Below are 15,152 nucleotides of genomic sequence, written 5' to 3'. Positions count from 1 at the left end.
GAGAGATGGAGAGAGAGCCTGTCAAATCTGTTGTAGAGAAGAATACGTATGGTTTTTTTTGTCCTTAGCATTTATTATTTTAATTTAGTGGGAATGGAATGGCCATTCCACAAGTCCAAAAGAGGAATGGTCATTCCATCTAAAAGCTGGAATGAGCATTCCAAGGGAATGACCATTCCACTTTTAAAATGGCACACCAAACAAGAGAAAGGAATGAGAAAGTGGAATGGTCATTCCATTCCACCCCCATTCCATCACACCAAACTAGGCCTAAATATAGAAAAATTCAAGAGCTTCACTATGACCAACCATAGGAGGATCCATTAATTGGCAATGCCTTATTAGAGTATGAAATTCAATAAAAACAAAGCAATACTGATTCATCATAATTTTGCAAATGTAAACAAGTTCTAAGACCATATTCAAACTCTTAGAAAGCTAGGGTTTCATACCATAATAACATCAATCTCCAATTAAAGATGAATTCCAACAAAAATGAAGCAAATCTGATAGAATTTAACCCAAGGCCAAGCACCAGCAACTAAGAAAATCAAACCCGACACCTCCAGAAGAGCAAAAGAGAAAACCAGCAGCGTATCAAAGCCAATCACCAGCAACTAAGAAAATCAAACCCAACACCTCCAGAAGAGCAAAAGAGAAAACCAGCAACGCAGCCTCAATCACAAAACAATCAGGGAACATTTTCAAACTGCTTCAATCGAAACACACTCTCCACATATTTGGTACAGAAGTCCAGGTGCAGATTGTTTTCTTCGCCCAAATCTACTATCCGCAATCCTTTACTTTGTAGATCATAGTTGTAAGTGCAAAATTTCGCTTAACCAATAATGATTGAGAAAAATTAAACAACTCACTCAATAAATAATAAAAACAAACAAGAACAGTGTGTAGAGAGGCGTGGAATTGCTTGATGCCTTTATTGGAGGTCTAGGCTTCTATTTATATACAAAAGTTAGAAGAATTATGGTAGGACTCGCGTTACTTGTCCTCTAATTCTTTCCATATATCAATCTCTTTACAAATAGAATTCTTTCCTCTTTATAATTCTTCCCTTACTAGATTTTCCTTACACAGAACTTGCTTCTTTTGGAGACTCTTTTTCCTTGCAGGACCGGCTCCTTCTTTAAATGGATTTGGGCCGCATTTAACTTAGTCCACATGACTGCTGGCGTCTTGATTCGGGCTTTAGTAAAGCTGGTAGTTAGATAATAGTAGGTTTGGGCTAATGACAAACTCAACTTGGGCTTCTGACGAGATGGGCTTTCAACTTTATTGAAGATAAAGTTATATTTATGATGACGTGGACTGCTCTTATTGGAGGGAGATTTTTCCTTCCACACTTTGCCCCCAATTCCCTTTTTAATTGGATTGCGGCTCCTATTAAAAAGGGAATTGAAGTTGCACGGTTGTCTATTTTACAAAAAGATGGTTCGAAGATTGCCCATTGCCATTCTGCCTTAAGAGATTCCATAAGGGTTACTTTTGCTCTCACTACGTTTCTTGCATTCTTTACTCCGTCGTCTTATCAAGTTAATTCTTCATCTTTTTCTCTTCGATCTTGCATTATAAGTACTTCGACTACTCCTGAACGTATAAAGATCGTAGATTCTGAGTCCACTCCCTCGTCTTCCCCTAATCTCATTAGGGTTCCCCCACCTAGGGTTTCGAACTTTTCTAAACCTGTAAGTGACTCGGCTAATCAGCCAGGTGCTTCCTCGATCCATGCTGAAACATCCACCTCTGGGTCGGACAATATCCTCACTAAGGAAGAAAGAAATGCAATTTTATCTATTCGTCGAATCCCGTTCTCCATTGAATCCTTAATGGAAGAATTCGAGATTCCCGAGGGGGTAGAAATTGCAGAGTACCCCAAAGGCGCTGATTTTTGCTCCGGCGAGGGGGTCGGAGAAAACGAGTTGCTTCTCTCTGTTGGGCACCTCAACGCTCTTAGGTTCCCCTTTCATCCTTTCTATCACTTAGTCTTCAACAAATTGGGGATTGCACCCCTGCAAGTAAACCCTAACTTCCTTCGAGTAATCTCAGCACTCCTTATTTGCCGGTGGCAGGAGAGTCTTGACCTAACTCTGACTAACTTACTGATTACTTATTCTATTTCTAAGCATGGAATCGAACCTTGTCGTTTCTTTTTCACTTCCTCCCTACTTCTGAGAAGAAGTGGAAAGAGAGGATGATAATTGTTAAAGGGAGATGGGCCATGCCCCAATCGAGCAAACTCCCAATCCCTCGCAAGTTCGGGAAGTTAGGTATAGAACATCCCCCCTTTCTTTATGAAAAATGCTCTGGCTGTTTCCCATGTCGAGTCTTATTCTTTCGATATATTTACGAGTTTCTTAGTGTTTTTTCAGCAACATTTCCTTCTTCGGCTGCCAAGAAGAGGCTTTCCTTCCTAGAAAGGCAGGTCTGGAACGACCCTCCCTCGGTCGAGAGCTTACTCATTTCTGCGAGTCTTAAAGCAGTTGCTTCCAGAGCTGTAGCCGCTGATCTCATAGACCTCTCACTTCCATCATTTGACAGCTTCCTCATGACTGAGGAAGAAAAACAGAGGGCTGAAGCCTTGAAGAGGAAAGCTGCAGAGAATGCTCCGTTGACTATATTGCGTACAAATGAGCAGGAAAAGGAGATTGACGTAGTCCCTTTGAACAAAATGGCAAGGCTGAACCCCTCCTCAACCGTGAAATCCAAGGGTGCTTCCAACCTAAAAAGCAAAGGGAAGAAAACTGAGGAGATTAACCCTGAGGATGAGGTCAACGCTTACGTCCTTGCCGAGGCTGGGGCACCTTGGACTCCTTCCTTCTTGAGGGCTGACAAATCCATCCTCCATGTTGGTGATTCTATGATCACTGACCCATCTGCAGCACTGGCCGTTGCTCGGGGAATGTGGCTCCCCAAGGATGAAGAAATTATCGACAGAATGGGGTTGGAACAGTTACTCCCATCTGCCCCTGTTCGCGCTATAGAGATTTGCTCCTTCTTTCATTTCCATTGTCATAATTGCCTTACAAACTTTTTTACATTGTTATTATCTCATGATGCAGGGCTTGTATCATACTATGGCCCTCTGTGCTACTGCTGAGGCTCAGTCTCTTTCCCTTAAGAAGCTGGAGAAAGACCTCAGTAATTCTAAGAAGAAGGCATCCCATGCCATTGCTAATGCATAAATTGCATACGAGGCTCGGGATGTTTACAAGAAGCGTCTGGCTGCTTCTGATGCCAAAGTTGAGTCACTGGAGGCTGAAGTCCAACGCTTAAATGACGCCCTTAGCACCTGCATCGTTGCCGAGAGGCAAATGCAAGGTCGTTACTCCAGTCTGGTGCGCTTGTCAAGTGCAAAAGCTTACCGGTCTGGCTTCAATCAAGGCTCAGGCCCCAAATCGATGGATCCTGATGCCTTTGATGTGAACATGGGGGTGTCGTCCGAAGGCTCAGGAGGCTGAGGTGCTTTTTCCTGAAATGGTGAAGGCTCACCCGGAAGATCCTCCGAGCTCATCAACTCCTGTAACTCCTGGTCCTTCAATTCCTCCACCTACAAGTCCAGCTGTAGTAGATGCTTTTGAATCTATCCCGTTTGATCTGAAGAGGAAGTAGGATCAAACAAACATATATATATTTTTTCTTGTAATGAAACAATTTTGAGAATAAATGATATATCCTTTTCTTTTATTCTGCTTCGATTGCATATGCTTGTATGCTTCTGATATTGCACTCTGTTAAGAGATTTTTTTATTTTTTTATTTATTTATTTTTTTTATTTATAAGGAAGGTACTTTGCTTGAAGGTTCCTTATTTGTTTTAGTCCGAAGCAAAATAAATAAGAGGTTTTCCAAGCCGGACACTCAGTGTCCGAGGTGAGGTTTTTGCCGAGCCGAACACTTAGGGTCCGAGGCGAGGTTTTTGCCGAGCCGGACACTTAGGGTCCGAGGCGAGACTTTTGCCGAGCCGGACACTTAGGGTCCGAGGCGAGACTTTTGCCGAGCCAGACACTTAGGGTCCGAGGCAAATGAATTACTCCCCGGCACTGAGCCAGAAGGAGATTTTGTCAATCCGGACGCTTAGGGTCTGAAGCGAGACTTTTGCCGAGCCGGACACTTAGGGTCTGAGGCGAGACTTTTGCCAAGCCAAACACTTAGGGTCTGAGGCAAGATTTTTGCCGAGCCGGACACTTAAGGTCCGAAGCTAGATTTTTGCCCAGCCGGACACTTAGGGTCCGAGGCGAATGAATTACTCTCCGGCGCTGAGCCAGAAGGAGATTTTGCCGATCCGGACGCTTAGGATACAAGGCGAGATTTTTGCCGAGCCGACACTTAGGGTCCGAGGCGAATGAACTACTCCCCGGCGCTGAGCCAGAAGGAGATTTTGCCGATCCGGACGCTTAGGGTCCGAGGCGAGATTTTTGCAGAGCGGGACACTTAGGGTCCGAGGCGAATGAACTACTCCCCGGCGCTGAGCCAGAAGGAGATTTTGCTGATCCGGACGCTTAGGGTCCGAGGCGAGATTTTTGCCGAGCCGGACACTTAGGGTCCGAGGCGAATGAATTAGTCCCTGGCGCTGAGCCGAAAGGAAATTTTCATACATATATCGTTTAAAAAAAAAAAAAAAAAACAACTTGCCGAGGACTCAAAAATGATAGGAGGCCAAGAAAGCGAATACCAATGGCTGCGAAGTTTCCTATTTGTTTACTTTGGAGACTTTCCTCCATTGATACTCCCTTCTTGGCAACTATATGTCATGGACTACGCATATATTAACCACCTTTCCTTTCTATTTTTATCCGATGTGGGACAAAGAGCTTTAACCATAGGTCAAAACGCATGGTTCTTAATAACTTGCTTCCAACATTGCTTTGCATAAAAGCATAACATTGCATAATCATAGGCATAAAATTTGAAAATTTCAAATTTTTTTCTTTGCATAAAAATTTCTTTGCATAAAAATTGAATAATCATAGAATGATGGTATGACCCCCATTTTTATGGAAAGAAACAAATAGAAGCAAAATAAAGTAAAGCATGGCTAACTGTGGGCTTACGTAGCCTTATTTGTAAAGAATTCTTAATAAAATTAACAAATTTAACTAATGGAAATACCGTTTAAGGTGTATTGCATTCCAAGGACGCGCAATGGGACGTCCGTCAATTTCGGCCAAACGATATGCTCCCTTCCCCACTACTTCGGTAATCCTGTAGGGTCCGGTCTAATTAGGTTCCAGTTCCTTTACATGAGCTGTCTCTTGCTTCAGAACCCAATCGCCTAACGCAAAACTCAGGAATCTGACACGTTTGTTATAACTGTTGCGCAGCTACTGCTGATATGAAGCAAGCCTAATTGCTGCAACATCCCTTTTTTCATCGAGGAGGTCGAGACTATGTTCGAGTTGCTGACTATTGTTTCCTTCAAGCAACAAGGATGTCCGAAGGGTTGGAATCGCCGCTTCGGTTGGAATCACTACTTCGGAGCCATAAGCCATGGCAAAGGGACTCTCCCCCGTGGGCCGCCGTGGTGTGGTTCGGTACGCCCAAAACACCTAAGGGAGATTCTCGTACCATTTCGTTTTGAGTTTCTCCAATTTCTTCTTTAAACAACTGAAAATAGTCCGATTAGTTATTTCAGCCTGTCCATTCCCTTGTGGATGACTAACTGCAGCTAACTTCTGTATAATTCCATGCTCAGCAAAGAATTTTCTTGTACTTCTATTGTCGAGGTTCTTACCATTGTCCATCATAATGACTTTTGGGACCCCAAACCGGCAAATGATGTTGTTCTAAAGGAAACTTTTTACCTACTCATGGGTTACACTTGAGTAGGCCTCGGCTTCTACCCATTTAGTGAAATAATCTGTAGCCAGTATCACGTACTCCTTTTGTTCCACAGTCTTGGGTAACGGGCCCACCATATCAATCCCCCATTGTGCGAATAACCATGGATTTGCCATTGCGTGCAAATCTTCGGCAGGTTGATGCTTCATGGGACCGTGACGTTGACATTTGTCACACCTCCGAGTATACTCTTCTGCATTCCGGGCCAAGTACGACCAGAAGTAACCTTGAGTCAGGACTTTATGCGCGAGGGATCTACCCCCAGAATGGTTGCCACAATCTCCGTCGTAGATTTGTTGCAACACCACAAGAGCCTCAGTAGGGCTTAAACATTTCAGGTAAGGACCTGAAAATGACTTTCGGTATAACTGATTGTTAATGATGGCATATTTAGCTGCGGTGAGACGGAGCTTCCGTGCTTCGGACTTCTGGTCTGGAAGAACTCCATGCTTGAGGTAGGCTTCCAATGGATCAATCCAGCATGGTTCTCGAGGAATAACTGGAATCACCATTACTTCCTACGGAGGATTAATGCTTGGCTCGTCCAGAACGTCAATCGGCACAATCCGAGTCAGATCTTCACCCGAGGATGACGCTGATGTGGCCAATTGATCTGCTTCGGCATTCTCAACACGAGGTACCTGATAGAATTCGATCTGATCGAATCCGCGTGCAACGTTCTCTACAGCTTCTTTATATGCTTTCATTCTTTCCTCTTTGGGATGGTACTGACTTGTCACTTGATTTATAACAAGCTGTGAGTCACTAAAAACCTTTAAGCAACGTACCTGGAGGCTGCTAGCCAATCGAAGACCAGCAAGTAATGCCTCGTACTCGGCCTCATTGTTCGTAGCCAGGAACTTCAAACAGATAGATTGCTGCAGCTTGGTGCCTTCGAGTGTTGACATTACAACGCCTACCCCTGCACTTGCTTGATTCAAGGAGCCATCGACTCAAAGTTCCCACTGTGGTTCAGGGTGTGCCGGCTCTTTTGGAATATCTTCATACTCGAGAAGAAAGTCTGCTACGGCTTATCCTTTGTGTGACACTCTTGGCTCATAAGTTATGTCGAAGGAACTAAGCTCGATAGCCCACTTGGTAATTGTCCCAGATAAATCGGGCTTAAAGAGTATACCCCGTATAGGATAGTTGGTGAGTACCACAATGCTATGAGATTTAAAATAATGCCGAAGCTTCCTTTTGGCATAGATCAAAGCTAAGATGACTTTTTATGCTTTACTATATCGCGTCTCCACATCTGTCATGGTCTTACTTGTGTAGAAGACTGGATATTGCTTCTTTCCTTCCTCTTTAATCAATGCTGCACTTGTCGCTATATTAGAAATTGCCAAATACATAATAAGAACCTACCCGGGTTTTGGAAAGGATAGAATTGGTGGTTCGGCCATGTAACCTTTCAACCGACTGAGGGCCTCCTGCTACTGAGGTCCCCTTATATCTTTATTCTTAGATCGTATAGCATCGAAGAATGGTTTGCACTTATCTGACAATCGAGATATAAACTGGTTGAGGGCTGCGATCCGACCAGTAAGAACCTGCGCCTCCCTGCGATTTTTTGGTTCCTGATTCTGGATGAGGGCCTTAGCCTGAGCCAGACTTATCTCTATCCCTCTTTTATTCACTATGTGCCCGGGGAATTGACCTGATGATACTGCGAAGGAGCACTTGGATGGATTCAGCTTCATGTTGTACTTTTTCAAGGTATTGAAGACTTCCTGTAGATGCTTCGGATGATCTTCTTTCTTCACACTTTTAACCACCATGTCATCTATATATGCTTCAACTGTCTTTCCCAGCAGATTATCGAATATCTTGTTGACAAGGCGTTGATAAGTAACTCCAGCATTCTTCAGTCCGAAGGGCATAACCCTGTAACAATAAGTCCCCTTTTCTGTAATAAAAGCTGTTTTTTCTTCATCTTCGGGGTTCATAAAAATTTGATTGTATCCCGAGTATGCATCTAGGAATGTCAGCCTCTCGTAGCCGGTGGTAGCATCAACCATCTGGTCTATGTTGGGCAGAGGGTAGCTATCTTTAGGGCAGGCTTTATTGAGGTTGGTATAGTCTACACAAACCCTCCATTTTCCCTTCTTCTTTTGTACGACTACCACGTTCGACAGCCACTGTGGATATTGCACTTCTCGAATGAAACCTGCTTGCAACAATTTGCTCACTTCTTCAGCTATAATGTGATTGCGTTCAGGGGCAAACCTTCGGTGTTTCTGTTTAACCGGTTTGAACTCCGGATCCACCTTCAGACTATAGCAGGAAACTAAGGGATCGATCCCTACCATGTCCGAATGATCCCACGTAAAGGCATCTGCATTGCTCCGGATAACATCAATTAATGCCTCATTTTCTTCAGACGTGGAAGAAGAGCCTAGATAAGTAACCTTCTGAGGGTCGCCAAGGATAACTTCCACGGCTTCGAGGGTCTCCTCGGTGGGCTTCGCAATTTCCTCTTCCTCCTTTTCCTTAAGATACTTGGGCAGAGGGCTCTGTAATTGCTATTTGGGTCCAGTTTTGGAAACCACACCTGGTTGCTGTTGAGTCGACACCCTCTTCGCCTCAACTTGTGTCAACATATAGCATTCCTTCGCTGCGACTTGATCGCCCCATAGATTAATTACTTCTTTCCCGTCCAGAGATAAGCACCGCATCACCTGGTGAAGGATGGATGGAACTCCTCTCATCCGATGTATCCAGCCTCTTCCCATGATAAGATTGTAAGAAGGATGGATCTCTGTTAAAACAAAGTTCTCCTTCAGAGTCCTCTTCGCCGCTGTTACGGACAAGTCTATTACTTCAAGGGGATCTACTCTTGTGCCATCGAATCCCATCAACGGGCTGGAGGTAGGTCGAATAGACGATGACGGGATTTCTAACTGATTAAAGACTATCTTTGCGATTATGTTGGCGCTACTTCCTGGATCTACCAAAACCCTCCTGATCATACAATTGGCCACTAAAAGACTGATGACCAATGGATCCTCGTGGGGGAGTTGCACTCTGGATAGGTCGCCATCTTCAAATCCAATACTGATGCTACCCGAATTGATAACATTGACCGAGGATATCTTCCTGAGCTTGTGAGTCGCCCTCAGTCTGGATCTGTACACCTCCTCGGACTCTTGATCATCTTCAGACCTGCCATGTATTGCACGGATGACTTTTACTTGCGTACCTTCTACTTTGCGGGGATAGACCTCGCGGGGCTTTGCATACTCCTTTGTCATGAGGTAATCCGTCAACTCACCTCTGGCGATCATATTCTCCACCTGTCGCCTGAGGGATCTGCAATCATTAGTTGAATGCCCATAATCTCGATGATAAGCGCAATGCTTGCTTTTGTCCCTTTGCTCCAGGGGTTGCTTTATTGGCTGCGGAGTTGTGAACTTCGTCTTATTCTCTTGGAAGAGCCGAGCCAAGGTAGTTCGGAGAGGTGTAAATCCTTCTTCTACCCTTTGCCTTTTTTCAGGTGCCTGGGTGACCGGCGTTAAAGAACGTTGGCTTTTTTGAATCTTTAGAGTTGGAATTCTTTCTCGAGGCTTGTTTTCCACTGTCACGAGGGTGGCGTGCTGCGCTCGGTGGGCTATATTTTCCTCAAGCCGAATGTAGATCTGGGCCTTGGCATTTAGAGTCTGCATGTCGGGAGGAGAATACTTGACTAAAGAAGTGTGGAACTTCGTCACCTGAATCATCGCTAGTTTAAATGTCTCTATAGCAGTCGCGGGATGACAATCCGCTATTTCTGATGTCTCCATGTTAAATCTCGACAAAAAATCCTGCAATGTTTCCCCCCTTTTTTGCCTTACGGTGAAGAGGCTGGCAATGCTCTTCTTTTGCTTCTTATTTCCGCAATACTGTGCCAGAAACATGGTGCATAGAGTTACGTAATCCAGGATGGACTTATGCGGTCTATTCCTAAACCACTCTAATGTTGCTCCTGTCAAATTGGTAGGAAAACTCTGCATATCCAAGGGTCATTTCGATCATCCAAAACCATCTTTTGAGTGTAATGATCTAGGTACCGAGAAGAATTCCCTGTTCCATCAAACTGGGTGAAAGAAGGCATGGTAAATTTCTTGAGCCTCTCAACCAGATACACATCGTCAGTGAAAGGAGTTTTGACCAAGGAATTTTTGTGTTCTCTAACCATCTCGGCAGGTGTCTGAATCTTCAAGAGTCTCTTCTCGTCAAAGGCATCCTGAACACCTGCACCGTCTGGGATTCCATTGGACCACACCGTAAACTTATGGCTGGATTCGACTTGCTCATCCTGCGTGAGACGAGGGACATTGTCTAAAGCCGCAGCCTCAGATCTTGCCTTCCGTTGTTGCTGAACCTCATTCGGCTGAGCCTCATTGGGTTGTGCCCCATTAGGTGGAATCCCATCAGGCGAAAGTCCAGTAATCGGATGAATATTCTGACTAGGGGGTGCTACTATATCACCCACTGGTGGCGGTGGTGCCAGCTGAGCCAGCGTCGTTTGCAGAGTGTTATTCTGCTATTGAAGCAAGGCGATCTGAGCCACGCTTGCTTCGTTTGCCTGACGAAGTACGTCAAACTGTTGTAGAAACTCTTCACGCAGGATTCACTTGTGAAACAAAAACAAGAATGGGAATATATTTGCACACGATTCCCACAGACAGCGCCAAAGTGTAAGTGCAAAATTTCGCTCAACCAATAATGATTGAGAAATTAAACAACTCACTCAATAAACAATAAAAACAAACAAGAACAATGTGTAGAGAGACGTGGAATTGCTTGATACCTTTATTGGAGGTATAGGCCTCTATTTATATACAAAAGTTAGAAGAATTATGGTAGGACTCGCGTTGCTTGTCCTCTAATTCTTTTCATATATCAATCTCTTTACAAATAGAATTCTTTCCTCTTTATAATTCTTCCCTTATTAGATTTTCCTTACACAGAACTTGCTTCTTTTGGAAACTCCTTTTCCTTGCAGGACCGGCTCCTTCTTTAAATGGATTTGGGCCGCATTTAACTTGGTCTACATGATTGCTGGCATCTTGATTCGGGCTTTAGTAAAGCTGGTAGTTAGATAACAGTAGTTTTGGGCTAATGACCAACTCAACTTGGGCTTCTGACGAGATGAGCTTTGAATTTTATTGAAGATAAAGTTATATTTATGATGACGTGGACTGCTCTTATTAAAGGGAGATTTTTCCCTCCACAATAGTAGAATATGTTCCGTCCATTTTTGTCATGTATAAGGAGTAAAATTTCATTCGTATGGATGGTACCAATTGGTATAATTTCATACACGAGTGGCCCCTCCTCGTTCTCATACATCCCCATGAGACTTTGACTATTCCACAATTGTTTTTTTGTAGTCTTTCAATATCCAAATAGTGGTAAATCTGTCATCGATCACACCAAAATATTCTCCCACTTGTAGTAAATACGGGGTACAATCAATGACTCGTGGGAGAGGCATGACTCGGAACTTCTCGAGTCCCACTTCAAAAGCTACTAACACAATTTCTTTCCCATAACACCAGCTACGCAACAAGTGTTAGAAGGCCTTTCAACCAATTGAAGTAGGCAAGAATAGTCGAGATCTCTCCAGGAGTTGGTGCCTAGGGTCAAAATCTTGTACTCAGTCCATTCTCCTGCTTCATCCCAATCTTCCGAATTGCTTTCTTCTGTTGCGGATCTCAACTCACTAGTATGGCATCGGCCAAGGACTTTGTATTTCATATCAGCACGATCAAACCCTAAGAAGTAATCCCAAACAGACGTCAATGTAACGAATAATGCACGTAGCTTAAAGTCAGCGATAATGGTCATGTGTGGAATGTCTATGCATTCTCGTGTGCTAAGGTTCCATATCTGGTCGTCGATACAGATCAACCCGTTCACATATCCGAGTAGAGTTCGGTTAGCCCACCAAATAGAATGTTTATGCCATCGGTGCGACTATGAGAGTTAACGTGGTGCCAATGAGCAAAATAGGGATCATTGATTATTGAGCACCTTAGCTTAGACACGCACCTCAATCTCAGCAAAGTTTTAACCGGAAACATTTATAGTATCTCAAAGATTACCTCTCGTGGAAGACTGATCAGCTCCATCCAATCAAACGGGTTCTGAGCATTGTACATATTGCCGTACCCTAGCGCACCCAACAGCCTATCAGCCACATACTTGATGTACTGGCTCATCAGATCACCGTTCATTCCCACCAGAGCGCACGGCAACTCGTCGCACACGAACTCCCTCTCTATCTCCACCGCCTCTGACACGATTCCCCTGACTCGCTCCTCGCTCAGCTTCTGAGTCAGCAACTCGTACAGCAAACACGCGAAGTCACAGTGCAGCCCCTCGTCTCGGGAGATCAACTCGTTCGAGAAGGTGAGTCCCGGCATCAACCCGCGCTTTTTCAGCCAGAAGATCGCACAGAAGCTGCCGGAGAAGAAGATGCCCTTGACGCACGCGAAGGCGATGATTCTCTCGGCGAACGATTCCGAGCCGTCGATCCATCTAAGGGCCCAATTGGCCTTCTTTTGCACACAAGGGATGGTGTCCATCTCGTGGAAGAGTCGGTTCTTCTCGGCCGAGTCTTTGATGTAGGACTCGAGCAGGAGACTGTACATTTTGGAGTGGATTTTCTCGATGGAAATCTGGAAGGCGTAGAAATCCTTAGCCTCTGCGACCTGGACCTCCTCCATGAATCTTTCGGCGAGATTCTCCAGGACGATGCCGTCGGAGGCGGTGAAGAAGGCGAGAACGTGGGTGATGAAGTGCTTCTCGTCTGGGGTTAGGGTCTCGTCCCAGGGGCGGACGTCGCTGGAGAGGTCGACTTCCTCGGCGGTCCAGAAAGAGGCCTCGGCCTTCTTGTTCATTTTCGAGATCTCTGGGTAGAATATTTGGGGCCAGAAGGGGCTCGGTTGGAATCGAAGGCATCTTGCGTTAAATGTAGAAGAAATTGGGGGGTTTTGCAGACAAATTGATTGTTGATGTTTGGGATTGAAGAAGATGAGTGGTTATCTAGGGTATGAGTGGTTTTAAAAGATTGGCGGGGAATTCGAAAATTTTGGGGACGAAGCTTGCGGGAGAAAGAACTGGAAGGCTCTCTTTGGTGCCCATCTATTTATAGAGTTTTCAAATCCAATTTATGATTGGACAAGTATTTTTAACGTGCCTTTTTCTTCAAATCCAATTTATAAATTGGACAAGTATTCTTTTAACTTGTCTTCTTCTTTACAAATATTCTATTCATTCCAATATAAGTATCATTTATGGAGAGTAATAATTTTTAAGGAGACATATGAGACATATATTGTTCGTCTAAAAAATTACTAACTTGTCCTTTTAAATTTTGAATATTCAAGTTTGAAATTTAAACTCAAATAACATTTTTGAAATGATGCGAAATATATTGTTTGAAAAAGAAAAGTGAACACTTATTTTAGAACAGACAAAAAAGAAAAGTATAACACTTATTTTGAGACGGAGGGAGTATCAATCTTCCAAAAAGAAAAAAGAAACTATTTTTCTACACAAATTTTGAGCCACAAACTCAACAGAAGAATGTAAGAAATCTGAGACTTGTTGGTTAACCTAACAGAAAAAGAAGAAAAAAAAAACCTCTCATGCATGAAAATCAATTTTATTGTATGACAATATATACATACCCGATAGCAAAAATGACTCACCTACAGATTCCCTAAACTTAGGGCAGCCCAAGCCATTGATGGACGACAATTCTGGTGGTGGTGTGGGGGCATTTGTTTATAGATTTAAAATTTAGTACTTCACAGTTACAAATATTCCATCTGTCCTAGATGCCCATATTTCATCTTTAGGATCTCCCAAATTACTCAATTGCTTTTTTTCAATTTTACAAATTATAATTCCAATTTCAAAGCTCCATTTACATACCACCGGAACAATACATATGTATTTGGTAATTTTTAAATGGAACAAGCCCTTTAAATTTTCAAATATCTTTCAACTAAGTTCGTAATTTTAGAAAGTAACAATGCATGTGCATTTCGTAATTTTATAAGGGAAAATATTGATCGCGTGTGTGCGTCTCTCTGTCATATAAACATGGTCAACAGTTCCATACATGATACATCATTTGTGATAAACTGAAATGTCCTTGGTATATATAAACAATAATACATCATTTGTGATAAACGTAATTTTAATTTTTGTAGTAATCTCTAATTTGATGTATTTTGATGAATTTTCATGAATATTTATTTTGTTGGTCACTGCAGCGTGTGAGAAAAACGAAGGCACCGCGGCTTTGGAAAATGGGGTAGATATTCATACATGTTTTCTAGCATTATAGATATTCTATTCAGTTTCAGGTCTGAAGTGATGTTAATGTTTCGTTTCGTTTTTGATCAGACTGTGTTAGCTTTATACATACTTCAATTGAAAATTACATGTAGAGGTCGAATGTAAGGCACTTTTGCTCCATCTGTGACGAATTTGTGAATCTAACTCAAAGAAACCTTGCTAATCTTTGTACTTGAGGCGTAATTTGCTCTTGGTGTAGTTCCATTTGCTGATAATGATTAAAAGAGTGTAAAAATGTTATGGTACTCTTTGAGGAAGTATGGTCTGTAAAAACCATCCTTCTCTTGTTCGACGCTTTTGCTAGGATTTTAATTTGAATGTTGAAGAGGATAGCAGGGAAGGGATGTTGAAAAAAAAAGAAAGAATTAGCATCTTCCCCAAATAAATTTCCAGAGTGCTAGGAATTTATTGTGTAGTATGAGAAAATTGTGCTTTACGTTTGCATTTCAGAATCCTGCTAACCAAACAAATTTTTATGGAGTCCCAAACAACTTTTATGGAGTGCCAATGGCAATAGAGTGCTGGTTTTCCCCATGTTTTGTTTATTGTTCTTCGAATATTGGAGCTGTGTTTGTATTCTTTTTCTCTTGTTATAATTGTTGAGCTCGCTTTTAGAAGCCATTATCCCATTGCTCTGATTGTATGGGTCATCACTTGTTACTGAATATTTTGCATTACAGATTATGTTAAATCTTTTTTGAAAATGGTCTTGTGTGGGAGTATTGATGCAACAGTGCTGTGGACTATATTATATAGGCTTGACTACATCTTTGAAGTGTTAGAATGCAAAACATTGTTGGTTATTAAAATCTACATTGTAGGTGTCCATACCACCTAAGTTTGCTTTATCATCTCGAATGGGTAGTACTCTTAATATCCCCTCACACGTTGACTCTTAACTCTGATATTTTCTACTCACTCAATTCATAACATTTTCAT

At 42.8% G+C, this 15,152-nt stretch overlaps 1 pseudogene; it reads right to left on the bottom strand.

Moving 5' to 3' along the window:
* Positions 1–11,774: 11,774 nt before the first annotated feature.
* On the bottom strand, positions 11,775–12,950 carry LOC132284459 (ribonucleoside-diphosphate reductase small chain-like; annotated as a pseudogene).
* Positions 12,951–15,152: the final 2,202 nt, after the last annotated feature.

Source organism: Cornus florida, unplaced genomic scaffold (genome assembly GCF_030987335.1).
Source record: "Cornus florida cultivar Cherokee Brave unplaced genomic scaffold, ASM3098733v1 CherokeeBrave_3.0.0_Hap2_Chr11, whole genome shotgun sequence".
In the NCBI taxonomy this organism is placed as follows: Eukaryota; Viridiplantae; Streptophyta; class Magnoliopsida; order Cornales; family Cornaceae; genus Cornus; species Cornus florida.
Note: the sequence above shows the minus strand (reverse complement) of the source record. Positions and strands in the feature narration are given on the sequence as shown.